Genomic DNA, 5,797 nt, shown 5'->3' on the forward strand with positions numbered 1-5,797 from the left:
TTTGAATAACGGTGCAATAATTAGCTCATCAGTCAAAAATATAATTGTGTTAAAAGTACAAACTGATAAATTTTTATTATTATTATTATTATACATCTTAAATATAAATCTGTTTTTCCTTTTTTTTCCCTCTCTCTCTCTCTTTAGTATTGTAAACCACCTCCAACCATGCATAATGAAGTCCAAACTATTGTATCACCAGCAGCACAGAAACAGCTTCAATTTCGATTTTTAATACAGCACATCAAGAATGTCACGGTATGGCATGGCACACCGTGGAAGGAGTGGGGAAAGGAGGACCCAGGCGCGGTGCTCTATGTATAAACAGTGTGTTTATTTACAGAGTGGAACAAAAACAACAATAAATCCCCGTGTTCTCCCAGACTCCCGTGTCGTGTCTCTGCGTGAATAGTTCGTGTCTCTGTGCTCTCCGCTCCCGTGTCAGCACCCCCCGGTGCTCGCTGCTCTTCGTGCCTTCCACGCTCCTCCTGCGGGAAACAATAGACGCAGCCGTCAGGACACAAATAACCGCGGGCATACACTTACACACATTAACTCAATTCAATGGGACGACTAACGTGGAGTCTCAAGGAATGATCCCGCGTCGGTGGGAGCTCCAAGACTCTCTTAAGTAGCTCCCCCGACGAGGCCTGATCAGCAGCAGGTGTGTGGCTTCGGGTGTGGCCAGTCCCCTTGCAGGGCCACACCCTCCAGGCCTGACGCCGCCTATAAACAAGTGCTCAGCCACCCACACACACACACATATACACAAGCACAGGGAAGGGGGAGCAACACCAAAATACACAACAATAATAATAATAATAATAATAATAATATAATACATGACTGCTCAGGGATCCTGGGTCGCCCAGTCCCAGGACCCTGACAAAGAAAAGCAGTTCAGAACAGACAAACAGAAGGAAAGATAACTTAATATTCAATAATCAAAGATTGCAGATGGGGTTGCAAGACTCGAGAAACTTATTATGTGACAGGCAGTGTAGCCATGAATAGAATAGTCGTGTGATGGAAAGAGAAAAATATATTGTGAATTAAATTTGTAAAGAAAATAATAGATTTAGTGCTGCCATTTAAAATAGAATCCCATCAATGCTGCTTAATGAATTAAATCACATCCATGTGCATTAATATGAATAAGCAAATATGTTTAGCAACAAACAAAAGATTACAAATTATGATTTTTATCAACATAATGGGTTTGAATTAGCATATTTGTTGCAAACTGTTTATTATAAATGTGTTAGAAATGTTACAATGTATTTCATTTGTTTTTCACAATATCTTCTTGCAGAGACTAAATTGTGTTTTTGATGATGATGGTGGTGATGGTCTTAATCAAAAACTGAAACCACTGAACATTTGAAGCACGAGTTTTATCAACATTTAAATCACTACCTTTTGCTAACCTTGACTAACTCAGAATGCAAATTGTTATCAATTACACCTTTCCTGAAAGCGTCAATGCTTTTTTTTCATAACAGTAATCACAAATCTCAATCGTCAGATTGTCAATTACCAAACCAAAAAAAAAAGCTCAGGTCCTCTACCAGAGGCCTGGGAGCTTGAGGGTCCTGCGCAGTATCTGCTGTTCCTAGGACTGTGTCATGTTTCGGCTGTGTGCAGGCAGGAGAAGGACCCAAACGCAAAACTCACCACACAGGAATTAAACTCAAAAAGCTGCTTTATTGCAGAATGGCACGAAAACTATAACTAAACTAAACTGGGACATGGATAACTAACACACAGAGGAAACACAGCCATGAGGGCGACTACAACACTGACAAAGAGAAACACAGGGCTTATATACACTGAGGGATAACGAGGGAATGAGACACAGAAGGAGAGCACAGCTGGGAGTAATCAGGCTGGACGAGACAATGGAAGCAAAACTAGAAACGTTGACATGAGACACGGACCTTCAAAGTAAAACAGGAAACACTGACTGAACTCTAAACATGTAAACTTAACAGCAACTGGGGAGACAGAACATAGGCACATGGGACAGAAAGGCACAGTAGACACAACGTGGACATAACGCCACAGGGAAAGAGTACAACAAAACACAGAACCTCTTAGAAAATAAAATAGGAAACCTAATGAAACGCAGACATGACTACATGAACTTGACAACATAACAGACATGAAACACATGAAGGGCAAGGGAGACTTAACAGGGATTGGAAGACACAAGGGGAATCTAATAACAAATGAACTAGAAAACCTAATGAGCTTAACCATATACTATAAACATCAAAATAAACATAAGACCCAGGATCGTGACAGACTGCACTCTTCTGGACAGACATCTCAGCTGTTGTTCTTGGGATTGGCTGGAGCCCCTCGCCCTGTTTGGCATGTTATTGCCCCGAGTGCTCCAACTGCCACAGGGTCCACTGTTACCTTCATCCTCCACACCTTCTCAAGCTCCTCTCTCAGCCCTTGGTATTTCTTGAGCGTCTCAATGTCCTGCTTCCCGATGTTGCCATCAGTTGGTATAGCCACATCTATCACTCCAGCCTCTATCGATCTTGTGCTTAGAGCTTGTTCCTGTGTTGCCATGATTAGTGCTTCTGTGCTGTCTTTCAGTCCAGATATGTGGTGATGTCAGTGGTTTCTATCTCCTCCTTTGGCCAGCTGATTATCTGGCGGTCATCAGACCTCAGCAAGGAATCCTAGTCAAACATGAAAATCAATAAAATATACCAACAAAGTCAACTGAGACTCAAATCCCAGTTTGAATTGTTATTTCAGCTTGCCCAAAAGAGAACATTATTAGGCACAAATAAAGTAATCAGCCAGCTGACAAGGGTAGCTGACACTGACAAGCTGTCTACCGGAATGATTTGTGTAATATGGTTTTGATATATAAAACAAAGAAAAAAGAATCAGACGTTTGTTTGCTCCTAAGATTGACAAAACCGGGTATTTTACCAAATTGAAATTGGGACCAAAACAGAACCAGTTATTGTATTGTATTATAGTGGCTAATCATACGTCTGAATACAATGGGCACCGTATTTCTGAATGTGAGATAACCTTTAAAAATATCCTTTTGCATTTAAAAACAAATGAAAAATGAAAAAAGGAAATTGCCTTAGCCTCTCATATCAGAAGATGCACTTTCATGCTATTTTAAATCTAAACTTTGAGGCTTTCATTTTTAAATTGTTTCGATTTGCATTTTGTGTGACTCGCAGTTTGTTTTAAGGAGAGTGCAATTAATTTTACAGCTACGCCATGCATGTCTGTCAGAGACTGATGCACACAGAGGCTTGGAAGAAGAAAAATGTTTGACTATAACAAGGCGGCCTGGCTGGGGGGAGTGAGGTGGAGATAAAGTATTTGTTAACCAGCAAGCACAGCTCAGTTAAAACAAGGCAGATAGTGGCTGTAATCAAAGTCTGCGTTTGTGTGTGAGCATGTAAGCAGCAGCGGGTAATTACTTGACAATATTTCTCTTTGACTTGAAGTGTCACTATGAGCCCTGTGAGAACAAAAAACAAACAAACACTGAAATGGTAATGACTGCAACACTCTTGGACATTAAACGCATACCAAGGACACAGGTAAAATGATAAAGACTCCCAAAACGTCCTAGTGGAAGTCTGGGTTAAATGTGACCTGAATTTACAAAGACTTCACACTGCTTTTAAACCATTCACGGCACGAAGATCCCAAACTCTGTGTTTGAAATTGATGAATTGCGTGTGTTTTTTTTCTCTGTGTTTGTTTTTTGTGTTGTTTTTGTAAAATGTGAAGTGGACTCTGACAGAAAATGAATCTGAAAATACAAATATCAATAAACACTTATGATGAATAGTTGGTTTAGGAGTTATTGCGGTGGTGTCTTTTTGTGCACAGTAACTCAAATCTTGCAGGTAATATAGACTCTCAGTTTAGAGGGTGAGGAGAATGGATTTGAGTCATACATGGACTATCAGGTTTGAGATATACATGTTCAAACATGGTTTCAGACGTTAATGTCTGAAAAAAATGGTCTAAGTATGGGTCGACAGAGTATTTTTCAAATTAAAATAAAAAATTCACAGCAATCATTGTGTCCAAACTGTGTACCATAGGTATTATAGTCGACTAAAACTAAAATTAAATGTAAATAAAAACATTTTAGTTAACTAAAATGTAAAATCTGAAATCTCTGCTGCTACAAAGACAATGAGAAATCCAATTTACTCTTTACTCATTGGTCAGATGGATAGCGACTTAGTTAATAATGACCATCAAGCACTGAGCCAAAGCCATGGTATAAACAGTATATTATATTTATTATTCATTCTTTTAGAATTCTGTAAAACAAAAAAAGTACTACGTGTTTAAAAGCTTTGTTTTATTTCATGCAAGTCTGTCGTATCCTGCTAACACTTTAAAATATCTTAACAGAGAGGATACAAAACATACATTTTTGTATTTTACTGATTTTGAAGTGATTCCTGCTGAAGTAAATGCAATAAAACAGATTCTTAACAAACAAGACTCTACGAGACCCATCTACACATTTATAGCTTTACGAACAATCATTCTTCAGTCTGTGCATGGTGTAAATAAAAGTCTGAGTTTTATTATAAAACATGCAGACATTTGTTCATACCATCGCAAAAATACTTGAAATACTAGTCTGCCAGCACATAATGGGATATTAAACAAAACATGTCAGTTTTTTTCTCTTTTAAAACAGAACAAATCACAAATAAATATTCTGTCACTGCTATGTGCCTTCGGTCACTGAGTGGGAACAAGTTGGTGAGCAAAGTCAAATTGCCTTTACAAATCACAGTGTGAGTGTGAGAGACAGCCCAGCAAGACTCGGCAGTCTCTTGCTTTGGAAAACGCCACTGAAGTTCAAGACTTTGAAATAAATGCACTAAAGAAACTTCTGTGATAATACAGCTGGAGATCCTTTCAGTTTTATTTATCTTCATGCTGTGAGCATTCTCTTCAAAAAAAGAGCTTTTTGTTGGATTGTCGTCACACAGCAGAAACAGATTAATCGTCTAGTAAGGACAGAGATAATCTCTGCAAGCAAGCCTGTGATACTTGTGAGATCTGTTACCATGATTGATATATTCAAGATTAATGTGCCTTGTGCTTTTTCGTTAGATATTCATATTGCAAATATGCCATTATGCCACTTGAAAGGAACACTTAAAAGAGCAGATGATCTGGGAATGTTCTGTTTGGGTGTTTTCACACTAACAGTAAGGCTGTGCATACTTTGATCAGTGAGTGATTAAAAGATTAATTCAGTACTTGGAGAAAATTGTGTGCATCAATTTAGCTTTGTGCTAAAAAATATTCCTTTGTTCAGACTTTCCATGTTTTCTTTTTAAACCATTCCCAGTGTGCAAAAAGATCGTTATCCTTGTTGGAAGATCTGCTTCTTCAGCTTTCCAACAGATGGCCTTATTTTATGTTCAAGCACTCTTTGATATGATTTAAAATGTAAAGTTGAATCAATGACTGCAAGCTGCTGAGTCCCTGAAGCTCTGAAGAAAACTTGAACCATAACATTTTTGAAGAATTTACTTTACAGTTAATATGAGCGTCTCCTCCTAAAAAGCAACCTTCGGCCTGAACCAAATGTATCTGCTGTGGCCATCCAAGTCTATATTTGATTTATTTTCGAGTAGCAAATTATTCCAAAAAATAAATAAACTTGAGACATAAAACTCTGTATATTTACAAACAAAACTCTGTGCACACACAAAGGCACTCACGTCGCATCTTAGAGACATTTAAACCATTTAATTATAACAAAAAT

At 38.2% G+C, this 5,797-nt stretch overlaps 1 long non-coding RNA gene across 1 annotated transcript; it reads right to left on the reverse strand.

Moving 5' to 3' along the window:
• Positions 1 to 315: 315 nt before the first annotated feature.
• LOC145429820 (uncharacterized) lies at positions 316 to 719 on the reverse strand. The gene is made up of 2 exons (XR_013910153.1): positions 579 to 719; positions 316 to 488 (listed from the first exon to the last, which is right to left on the reverse strand). It is a non-coding gene; the product is annotated as an uncharacterized LOC145429820 (long non-coding RNA).
• Between the last annotated feature and the right edge of the window lie 5,078 nt (positions 720 to 5,797).

The sequence above is a fragment of the Astatotilapia calliptera genome, chromosome 1 (assembly GCF_964374335.1).
Source record: "Astatotilapia calliptera chromosome 1, fAstCal68.1, whole genome shotgun sequence".
Classification (NCBI taxonomy): domain Eukaryota; kingdom Metazoa; phylum Chordata; class Actinopteri; order Cichliformes; family Cichlidae; genus Astatotilapia; species Astatotilapia calliptera.